Genomic DNA, 12,639 nt, shown 5'->3' with positions numbered 1-12,639 from the left:
AACCTTTGCCTACACTGGGCTCGCTCCAACCTTTGCTCATTAAAATGAAGGTCGATGCGGGTAGATATTGCTATTAGCTCCCCCAGTATGGCAGGAATCTCCCTAGTGGCCAAGGCGTCCTTCACATGGTCAGCCAGTCCTCTCCAGAATACAGGAATGAGGACTTTATCCAGCCACTCCAGCTCAGATGCTAAAGTCCGGAAGTGGACAGCAAAATGACTGACCATGGATGAACCCAGTGCCAATGCCAGCAGTTGGAGTGCCATATCATGGGTGACACGGGGTCCCAAAAAGACCTGTTTCAGAGTGCCCAAGAACCGCGGAGCACTCTGCACCACATGATCGTCGCACTCAAAGCTCCAACTCCAATGCCATGTCCGACAGGAGGGATATAATAAATCCCACTTTAGCCCTCTTTGTGGGAAAACGTGCAGCCAGGAGCTCAAGATGTATAGCACACTGGCTCACGAATCCCCGACACAGTTTACTGTCACCAGCAAACTTGTCTGGCAATGGGAGACGGGATAATGTCAGAGCAGGGGTGGCAGTGGACAAAGTAGCTGCAGCCATGCTAGCAGCCTGAACAGCAACTGCGGTTAATATCCACGGCTGAGGTTGTGCGCTAAAGAGCTGCAAACCTGCCCTCCAGCTGCTGGATGTACCACTGTAGGCGCAGTTCATCCACCATTACAAGCCAGACCCTGGCGCTAGTAAAATGTTAGGGCTGGTGGAACACACTAAATAATTATAAGGATTGTATAAGGTGCGTTCGCAGCCTGGGGTCCACCGTGCTGAGATGACACCTGCTGCTCAGTAATGACAGACAGTATATGGTGGTATAATGTGATCACACGGGTTAGCTTCACCCGGTATGTTAGGAAGCGAACCCTGTTGCATCACAGGGCCACAATACCGCAGAGTGAATGCTAGTATTGGGTCACTGATTTACTGCACTGAGTGCGTGCAGCGCCGCTCTGGCGAATGCCACTAGCCACCCTAACTAGGGACAGGTAAGCGCACTGGTTGCTCATGGTGCCGCACTGGCTAACGCTGCTGTTAGATGCTATAGATTGTGCTTGTTGCTGGATGGCACTAACTGGTGCTAGACAGCTCCAACATTCGCGAGCATTCATCAACACTAGGGATGGGAATGATTCGGAGCTTTCACCAGAACAGGCACACATCCACACACACAATAACTGATTTATACTAGCGCATGGCCGAGCGGCCATGCAAACCTTTTATATTTGTAGCCTTCCAGGACCTTCCTAGTGCTCCAATCAGAGCCGCCACAGGACCTGAGCATGTGACCCCGGACCTCCAATGAGAGGTCGACCCATGAGCATGCTCAGGAGAAGAAAAGCAGGACTTAGTCCCTGGAACATCTGCTCCCCTCTGATCAATGCTGGTTACAAGGGCTGAGCCTGGAATGGTACCTGCAACCAAATGCACAGTATCTGCTTGAGCCAGATGCTGGGACCGACATCTCTGCTGAGCAGGTTCCACTGCAGCTGAAGGATAATGGGAGACTGCAGCGGACATTGTTTGAGATTCCCCCTGTGCAGCGGTGGGAACTCAACACCTAAGGCTACTTTCACACTAGCGTCGTGCACTGCACATCGCTATGTGTCGTTATGTATAAAAAACACATCCTGCAAAAGTGCTTGCAGGATGCGTTTTTTCTCCATAGACTTGCATTAGCGACGCAGGGCGACGCATTGCCACACGTTGCAACCATCGTGCGACGGTTGCATAGTGTTGCATCGGTCCGTCTCCACCAAAAAACGTTGCATGTAACGTTTTTTGGTGCGTCGTGACCGTCTTTTACGACCACGCATGCGCAGTCGGAACTCCGCCTCCGCCTCCCCGCACATCACAATGGGGCAGCGGATGCGTTGTTAAACTGCATCCTCTGCCACCGTTGTGCGCCGCTATCACAGTATGTGTCGGTACATCGCAACGTCGCATTGCGACGTGCATCGTACGACGCTAATGTGAAAGTAGCCTTACAAAGTGTTAAACCAAATGATCAGCAAAATTTTGGAATTAATAAATCTAGATGTGTGGAACAGAGCGCATAATAGGGTGATATCCAATGGAGGGAGAGTGGGTATGTGCTGGTTATGCTCACCTGGTGGCATTGTGACAGGCACAACTCATTTGTAGGAATAAAGAAAAGCAGCTGCTGTTGCTTCATGCCTGGTGGATAAATCCTCCAGGAAATATTGGATTTATTTAGATAAGGAAGGTGGGCTGTTATGATCCGGTGACCTTGGAGCCGCATGAGAGACTTTCTCAGGAGTAGGTGGTACCTGTACTGACCGCAAACCCTAAACTAACACCGCAACTAGAAGTAGCCATGGGATGTGTTATGATCTGGTGGCCTAAGAGCAGCAAGAGACGTACTCTGGAGAAGGTGGTACCTGTACTGACCGCAGACCCTGAACTTAACACCGCAACTAGAAGTAGCTGTGGAATGTACCTATCACTCCCTAGACATCTCGACACAGCCGGAGGACTAATTACCCCTAGAGATAGAAAAGGGAAAACTATCATGCCTCAGAGAAAATTCCCAAAGGATAGCCAGCCCCCCACAAATATTGACTGTGAGAGGAGAGGGAAAAAACATACACAGACTGAAATCAGAATTTAGTAAAGGAGGCCACTTCTAGCTAAATAGAAAGGATAGGACAGAGTACTATGCGGTCAGTATTAAAACACTAAAAAATATCCACCACAGAAAATACAAAAATCTCCACAGCTAACTAAAGAAATGGAGGGTATATCTGCATCTCCAGAGATACCAGCTTGGCTAAACAAATCCTTATTCAGACCAAGCTGGACAAGACAAAAACATGGAAAAGAACTGAACAATAAGGCCACAGCATGTGGACAGCAAAAATCAAGGCCAGAACTTATCTTTGTTGAAAGGAACAGCAAAGCAGGAGAGAGCAGGCAAGGATGTGAATCCTCCAGGAACAATGGACAACTGGCACTGACTAAAGGGTCAAGCAAGGCTAAATAGCCCAGTCAAGATAGCAAAAACTTGACACACCTGATGAATGCTGCGATCCAGAGACAGCAGCACTACCACTTATAACCACCGGAGGGAGCCCAAGAGCAGAATTCTCAACAGTACTCCCCCTTGAGGAGGGGTCACCGAACCCTCACCAGAGCCCCCAGGCCGATCCGGACGAGCCAAATGAAAGGCACGAACAAAATCCTCAGCATGAACATCGGAACAACCCAAGAATTATCCTCCTGGCCATAACCCTTCCATTTGACAAGATACTGAAGCTTCCGCCTCGAAAAACAAGAATCCAAAATCTTCTCAACCACATACTCCAACTCCCCATCAATCAACACCGGGGCAGGAGGATCAACAGAGGGAACAACGGGCACCACATATTTCCGCAATAAAGATCTATGAAAAACATTATGGATGGAAAAAGAGGCTGGAAGGGCCAAACGAAAAGACACTGGATTGATAATCTCAGAAATCCTATAAGGGCCAATAAACCGAGGTTTAAACTTAGGGGAAGAAACCTTCATAGGAACATGACGGGAAGACAACCAGACCAAATCCCCAACCCGAAGCCGGGAACCAACACACCGACGACGGTTAGCAAAACGCTGAGCCCCCTCCTGAGACAACACCAAATTGTCAACAACATGAGCCCAAATTTGCTGCAACCTGTCAACCACAGAGTCCACCCCAGGACAATCAGAAGGCTCAACCTGCCCCGAAGAAAAACGAGGATGAAAACCAGAGTTACAAAAGAAGGGTGAAACCAAGGTAGCAGAACTAGCCCGATTATTAAGGGCAAACTCGGCCAATGGCAAGAAAGCCACCCAATCATCCTGATCAGCAGACACAAAGCATCTCAAATAAGTTTCCAAAGTCTGATTAGTTCGCTCGGTTTGGCCATTTGTCTGAGGATGAAACGCGGAAGAGAAAGACAAATCAATGCCCAGCCTAGCACAAAAGGCCCGCCAAAACCTAGAAACAAACTGGGAACCTCTATCGGACACAATATTCTCCGGAATGCCATGCAAACGAACCACATGCTGAAAAAACAACGGAATGAAATCAGAAGAGGAAGGCAACTTAGGCAAAGGTACCAAATGAACCATCTTAGAAAACCGGTCACAAACCACCCAGATAACCGACATCCTCTGGGAAACCGGAAGATCCAAAATAAAATCCATAGAAATATGCGTCCAAGGCCTCTCAGGGACCGGCAAAGGCAAAAGCAACCCACTAGCGCAGGAACAGCAAGGCTTGGCCCGCGCACAAGTCCCACAGGACTGCACAAAAGAACGCACATCCCGTGACAAAGAAAACCACCAAAAGGACCTACCAACCAAATCTCTGGTACCAAAAATCTCAGGATGACCAGTCAACACAGAACAATGAACCTCCAAAATCACTTTACTAGTCCATCTGTCAGGAACAAACAGTTTTCCCACTGGACAGCGGTCAGGTTTATCAGCCTGAAATTCCTGAAGAACCCGTCGTAAATCAGGGGAGATGGCAGAAAGAATCACCCCTTCCTTCAGAATGCCGACCGGCTCAAGGACCCCAGGAGAATCAGGCAAAAAGCTCCTAGAGAGGGCATCAGCCTTAACATTCTTAGAACCCGGAAGATACGAGACCACAAAATCAAAACGGGAGAAAAACAGGGACCATTGGGCCTGGCTAGGATTCAGCCGTTTGGCAGACTCGAGGTAAATCAGATTCTTATGATCGGTCAAGACCACAATACGGTGCTTGGCCCCCTCAAGCCAATGTCGCCACTCCTCAAATGCCCACTTCATAGCCAACAACTCACGATTGCCGACATCATAATTGCATTCCGCAGGCGAAAACTTTCGAGAAAAGAAGGCACACGGTTTCATCAAGGAACCATCAGAATTCCTCTGAGACAAAACGGCCCAATCTCAGAAGAGTCAACCTCAACCTGAAAAGGAAGAGAAACATCCGGCTGACGCAACACAGGGGCAGAAGTAAATCGGCGTTTAAGCTCCTGAAAGGCAGAAACAGCCGCAGAGGGCCAATTCGTCACATCAGCGCCTTTCTTGGTCAAATCGGTCAGGGGTTTAACCACACTGGAGAAGTTGGCAATGAAACGGCGATAAAACTTAGCAAAGCCCAAAAATTTCTGAAGGCTCTTCACGGATGTGGGCTGGATCCAATCATGAATGGCCTGAACCTTAACCGGATCCATTTCTATAGATGAGGGAGAAAAAATGAAGCCCAAAAAAGAAATCTTCTGTACTCCAAAGAGGCACTTAGACCCCTTCACAAACAAGGCATTATCACAAAGGATCTGAAATACCATCCTGACTTGTTTCACATGAGACTCCCAATCATCTGAAAAAATCAAAATATCATCCAAATATACAATCATGAATTTATCAAGATAATTCCGAAATATATCATGCATGAAGGACTGAAACACAGATGGAGCATTAGAGAGTCTGAATGGCATCACAAGGTACTCAAAATGACCTTCGGGCGTATTAAACGCAGTTTTCCATTCGTCACCCTGCTTAATACGAACAAGATTATATGCCCCTCGAAGGTCAATCTTAGTAAACCAACTAGCCCGGGTTCTGTTTTTTTAAGGGAGACAAGTGACGTAGATTTGCCTGTAACTGCCCCTCAAACCAGCACAACCGCAGATTTGACAACTGGAACTTTGGCCCACATGGCGGATTATGCCTTATGTATCCTCACAAGGGACCCACGCATTATTAAAATGATGAGCGATGACGATTACTGGTTGGCCTGCATCCTTGACCCTCGCTATAAAGGCAAATTGCTAAATATTATGCCACATGAGAACCTCGAACAAATATTAGCAACCAAACAAGCTACTCTTGTAGACCGTTTGATTCAGGCATTCCCAGCACACAGCGCCGGTGATGGTTCTCACACGAGCTGCAGGGGGGTACAGGGCAGAGGTGTTAGAGGTGCACAAATCAGAAGTGGCGTTGGACAGAGGGGTTTTCTGACCAGGTTATGGAGCGATTTTGCAATGACCGCAGACAGGACAGGTACTGCAGCATCTATTCAAAGTGACAGGAGACAACATTTGTCCAGTATGGTTACTAACTATTTTTCATCCCTTATCGATGTTCTCCCTCAACCATCATTCCCATTTGATTACTGGGCATCCAAATTAGACACCTGGCCTGAATTGGCAGAATATGCATTGCAGGAGCTTGCTTGCCCAGCAGCTAGTGTGCTATCAGAAAGAGTATTCAGTGCTGCTGGTTCAATATTAACCGAAAAAAGGACTCGTCTGGCTACCCAAAATGTGGATGATCTAACCTTCATTAAAATGAACCACTCCTGGATTTCAAATTATTTTGCCCCACCTTTCCCGGATGACACCTAGCTTTCCTATAAAAAGGTCTTGCTTGTGGACTGGTCTTACTGAGTGTTCCAATCTCTTAATTTGCAGCAGCTGTTTGTCCAGCATACGACATGTTTACACCTCCCTCAATGGGAAAACACCCCCCACGGGGCCGTGGTCTCGCCACTTGGAGCAAGCACCCGTTAGAGTGCCGTTTGTCTGAAGAGGTGGGTGTGCCCACTTTTGGTCGACGGCACTGCCACTGCGTCCCTCATAGTACAATAAAGTGTCTCTGGCGGTGGTGGCACACCGTTGTAACATGAGGGGCCCTGGGACGGTACCGCCGGCCACAAGAGAGTTCACCCCCCCAGCTCAAACTGTGCTCTACCACGTGCAAAATTATCTCACACAGCTCCACCAATGTTTAGTCTATGCGCTGACATCATTCAATGCCTGGCACTGACAATACCAATTTGTTGACATCTATGATGCTAGTTAAAGTAGTCTGGGTCAGTGTCCTATATTGACACCAGTAAATACTTACTGCCAAATTACTATGTCAGAAACTCAGCAGATGAGCCCACCCCTGTACCTAAGTATGCCACACTTTTTTTTTTTGTATATTTGTTTTTTGGCGAGACATTATCATCTATTTATGTTTTGTGAGTACTAACTGTGTCAGACACTCCTTGCAATCGTCCTCCGCTGACCACACCAATGCTGCCTGTGTACCCCTGCGAGATAACGCTAAGTGCTTTGAGCCTATTTTTATTTATTTTAGGCCTAGTAAGCCTGTCTGCGGTCCCTCCTTGCAATCCTCCTCCTCCGCTGACCACAATGCTGCCTGTGTATCCATGTAACCGATGTAAAACTGCCTTGAGCCTATTTTTATTTATTTTAGGCCTAGTAAGCCTGTCTGCGGTCCCTCCTTGCAATCCTCCTCCTCCGCTGACCACAATGCTGCCTGTGTATCCATGTAACCGATTTAAAACTGCCTTGAGCCTATTTTTATTTATTTTAGGCCTAGTAAGCCTGTCTGCAGTCCCTCCTTGCAATCCTCCTCCTCTGCTGACCACACCAATGCTGCCCGTGTACCCCTGGAACCTATTTTAAAGTGCATACAGCCACTTTTTGAAATTGTAGGCGTACTACACCTGTCTGCGGTCCCTCCTTGCAATCCTCCTCCGCTGACCACACCAATGCTGCCCGTGTACCCCTGGAACTTATTTTAAAGTGCATAGAGCCTATTTATTTAATTTATGTAATATTAAAAAAGCCATGATGGACTACGCTGTCCCACGCTACGAGCTACCCAGTCGACACTTCTTTTGCAAGAAAAGCCATCCCAGCCCTCCACCAGCACCACCTCCATTGTCCATGCACTCTGGCAATCTGTGAGTACAAAGGTGCACCTGACAACAGACGCATGGACCTGTAGGCATGGCCACGGAAGGTTACGTGTCCATTACGGCGCAATGGGTTAATGTGGTGGATGCATGGTCCACAGGGGACAGCCTACTAAGTCTGTCTGCAGTCCCTAATTCAAATTTTCCTCCACTGTCTAAATCTGAGCTTCAACCTTCTGGCTCTCATTAAGTGCTTTTTTATAAAAATTTGGTGGTTGGGGCCTAATACCTCTGTTTGCCGCTCCCTGGTGTTGTCCTCAACTGTATAAAGCTGAGCTTCAACCTTCTGGCTCTCATTAAGTGTTTTTTTTTTTTTTTAATTTGGTGGTTGGGGCCTAATACCTCTGTTTGCCGCTCCCTGGTGTTGTCCTCAACTGAATAAATCTGAGCTTCAACCTTCTGGCTCTCATTAAGTGCTTTTTTTAAAAAAAATGGTGGTTGGGGCCTAATACCTCTGTTTGCCGCTCCCTGGTGTTGTCCTCAACTGAATAAAGCTGAGCTTCAGTCTCTAGGCTTTTGGCCTATAGTATCAGATATTAAACTGCATTTGGCCTTCAACTTTGGTTACGGCCTACTAACGGTGTCTGCCGCTCCCTAGTGTTGTCCTCAACTGTATAAAGCTGAGCTTCAACCTTCTGGCTCTAATTAAGTGCTTTTTTAACAAAAAATTGGTGGTTGCGGCCTACTAACGGTGTCTGCCGCTCCATGGTGTTGTCCTCCACTGTATAAAGCTGAGCTTCAGTCTTTAGGCTTTTGGCCTATAGTAGCAGATATTAAACTGCATTTGGCCTACTAGTGTGGTTGGGCCCTTAAAACAGTGTCTGCTGCTCCTGGGTTTGCTACTCCACTGAACAAAGCAATGCCGCCTGTTTAGTCCTGTTACCAATTTTGAACTGCATTTAGCCTACTTTATTCTTTGGCCCTATATCTGTGTTTCCTCCTCATCCTGCCCATTGCCCAGCCACTGCTAGATGAGTCTGCTGGTACATTGACCTAGACCACTACATTTCCCTTGCACTCTACACAGCCAGAATCTGACCCTGCTGAAAGTAAGGTTCCCCTTCCCGCATACCACCTTACACAGGGACAAAGAGGAAGGTGCAGATGAAAGTGCAGGTTCCTTCATCAGGTGGGGGGGCATACTCGTTGGCGACATCACTGGCACAGGGCCCCTCAGAGTACGCAAAAGTGTCGCTGCTGGTGGGTAGGCGCCCCCGCCGTGCAAACACACCGCTGTACTTTGAGGGGCCCTGTGCCAATGCCAACGAGTGGGCCCCCCCTGCTTGCTTAGGATCACAGTACTTGCAAACTTGACATACTTACCTCTCACTGCTCCACCGCCGTGACGTAGTCCACGTTTCCTGGGCCCACTAAAACTTTGAACCAGCCCTACCCCCCACAACTTTTGCCAAATGACCCCCAATTTCCAATGCCCAACTATTATTATAAATTTAATTAAGATTGACAAGCTTCAGAAACAAGAATGGATGTTTTTGGCATTGAAATGGGCACTGTAGGTGTTTTCCTGGCCTCCACTCACTGCCGACTATGCTTCCCCATTGACTTGCATTGGGTTTCGTGTTTCGGTCGATCCCCGACTTTTAGCGATAATCGGCCGACTGCACTCGACTCGACTTTGGACAAAGTCGGGTTTCGCAAAACCCGACTCGATCTTAAAAAAATTAAAGTCGCTCAACCCTACCTGTAACCATGGGAAACCCAGCACAATAGCATCATGCAAATTATGCAACACCAGAAAACGACAATCTTCCTGATGGGCTGGCGCCATGCACATGGTCAGCTGTGTCCAAAACTGAGGTTTATTTTTAGCCAACGGTGTAGCATCAATGCCCCTCAAAGGAATAGGACTCTGCAAAGGCTGCAAGGGGAAACCACAACGTCTGGCAAATTCTAAGTCCATTAAGTTTAGAGCGGCGCCTGAATCCACAAATGCCATGACAGAAAATGACGATAATGAGCAGATCAGGGTCACAGATAACAGAAATTTAGGTTGTACAGTACTGATGGTAACAGAACTAGCGATTCTCTTGGTACGCTTAGGGCAATCAGAAATAACATGAGCAGAATCGCCGCAGTAAAAACACAACCTATTCTGACATCTGAATCCTTGTCGTTCAGCTCTAGACACAATCCTATCACACTGCATAGGCTCAGGACTCCGCTCGGAAGACAATGCCATAGTGTGCACAACTCTGCGCTCGCGCAAGCGCCGATCAATCTGAATGGCCAGAGACATAGAATCACTCAGACCAGCAGGCGTGGGGAACCCCACCATAACATCTTTAACGGATTCAGAAAGACCCTTTCTGAAAATTGCCGCCAAGGCATCCTCATTCCATTTAGTCAGTACAGACCATTTTCTAAATTTCTGGCAATATGATTCTGCCGCTTCTTGATCCTGACACAGGGCCAACAAGGTCTTCTCAGCATGATCCACTGAATTAGGTTCATCATACAATAACTCAAGCACCTGAAAAAAGGTGTCTACATTAAGCAACGCCGGATTCCCAGGTTCCAGGGCAAATGCCCAATCCTGGGGGTCACCACGCAGCAGAGATATAACAATTTTAACCTGCTGGATGGGATCACCAGAGGAACGGGTTTTCAGAGCAAAAAACAGTTTACAGTTATTTTTAAAGCTCAAAAATTTGGACCTGTCCCCAAGAAACAAATCAGGAGTTGGAATTCTAGGCTCTAAAACTGGAGTCTGAATGATATAATCGGAAATACCCTGTACTCTAGCAGAAAGTTGATCCACACGAGAAGCCAATCCCTGAACATCCATACCAGCGCCGAACTCCTGAGCCACCCAGAGGTAAAGAGGGAAAAGAAAAAAACACAACAGACTACAAAAAAAAAATGGCTCAGCACTTTCCTTCCCTTCTTCTGAGATGCAGTTAACTCATTGTTGGCCAGTTGTACTGTTATGATCTGGTGGCCTAAGAGCAGCATGAGACGTACTCTGGAGAAGGTGGTACCTGTACTGACCGCAGACCCTGAACTTAACACCGCAATTAGAAGTAGCCGTGGAATGTACCTATCACTCCCTAGACATCTCGACACAGCCGGAGGACTAATTACCCCTAGAGATAGAAAAGGGAAAACTATCTTGCCTCAGAGAAAATTCCCAAAGGATAGCCAGCCCCCCACAAATATTGACTGTGAGAGGAGAGGGAAAAAACATACCCAGACTGAAATCAGAATTTAGCAAAGGAGGCCACTTCTAGCTAAATAGAAAGGATAGGACAGAGTACTATGCGGTCAGTATTAAAACACTAAAAAATATCCACCACAGAAAATACAAAAATCTCCACAGCTAACTAAAGATATGGAGGGTATATCTGCATCTCCAGAGATACCAGCTTGGCTAAACAAATCCTTATTCAGACCAAGCTGGACAAGACAAAAACATGGAAAAGAACTGAACAATAAGGCCACAGCATGTGGACAGCAAAAATCAAGGCCAGAACTTATCTTTGCTGAAAGGAACAGCAAAGCAGGAGAGAGCAGGCAAGGATGTGAATCCTCCAGGAACAATGGACAACTGGCACTGACTAAAGGGTCAAGCAAGGCTAAATAGCCCAGTCAAGATAGCAAAAACTTGACACACCTGATGAATGCTGCGATCCAGAAACAGCAGCACTACCACTTATAACCACTGGAGGGAGCCCAAGAGCAGAATTCACAACAGGGATGTACCTAACACGTCTGTTGTGAATTTGGATTCTGGGCTCCCCCGGTGGCTACTGGTGGAATTGAACTGGTGTCTTCATCTTCTCTGTTCACCTGTTCCCATCAAGATGTGGGAGTCGCTATATAACCTTGCTGCTCTGTTAGTTGCTTGCCGGTCAACAATGTTATCAGAAGCCTCTCTGTGCTTGTTCCTGCTCCTAGACAACTACTAGATAAGTTGGACTCTTGTCCATGTTTGTTTTTGCATTTTTGTTCCAGTTCACAGCTGTAGTTTCGTTACTGTGTCTGGAAAGCTCTTGTGAACAGGAATTGCCACTCTGGTGTTATGAGTTAATGCCAGAGTTTTAAAGTAATTTCTGGATGGTGTTTTGATAGGGTTTTCAGCTGACCATGAAAGTGTCCTTTCTGTCTTCTGCTATGTAGTAAGTGGACCTCAAATTTGCTAAACCTATTTTCATACTACGTTTGTTATTTCATCTTAATTCACCGCCAATACATGTGGGGGGCCTCTGTCTCCTTTCGGGGTATTTCTCTAGAGGTGAGCTAGGACTAATATTTTCCTCTGCTAGCATTATTTAGTCCTCCGGCTGGTGCTGGGCATCTAGAATCAACGTAGGCATGCTACCCGGCCACTGCTAGTTGTGCGTTAGGTTTAGTTCATGGTCAGCTCAGTTCCCATCTTCCAAGAGCTAGTTCCTATATATGCTGATGCTATGTTCTCTTGCCATTGAGAACATGACAGTTTGACCGGCCCACTAAAGGGTTAAAATCCTTGGCTGAGAAAGGAGAGAAATAAGAAGTCTGCTGAGATTTTTTTTTTTTTTTTTTTCTCTCCTTCTAATCTTTGAATGGCTCTGTGTCCACCTGTTTGTAATGGATCTTCAGAGTGTAACTGCAGGTTTGAATAATCTCGCCACGAAGGTACAAAATTTGCAAGACTTTGTTTGTCATGCACCTGTATCTGAGCCGAGAATTCCTTTGCCGGAATTTTTCTCGGGGAATAGATCTGGGTTTCAGAATTTTCGAAATAATTGCAAATTATTTTTGTCCCTGAAATTTCGCTCTGCCGGAGACCCTGCACAGCAGGTCAGGATTGTGATTTCCTTGCTCCGGGGCGACCCTCAAGACTGGACTTTTTCATTGACACCAGGGGATCC

Source organism: Ranitomeya variabilis, chromosome 3 (assembly GCF_051348905.1).
Source record: "Ranitomeya variabilis isolate aRanVar5 chromosome 3, aRanVar5.hap1, whole genome shotgun sequence".
NCBI lineage: Eukaryota > Metazoa > Chordata > Amphibia > Anura > Dendrobatidae > Ranitomeya > Ranitomeya variabilis.
Note: the sequence above shows the minus strand (reverse complement) of the source record.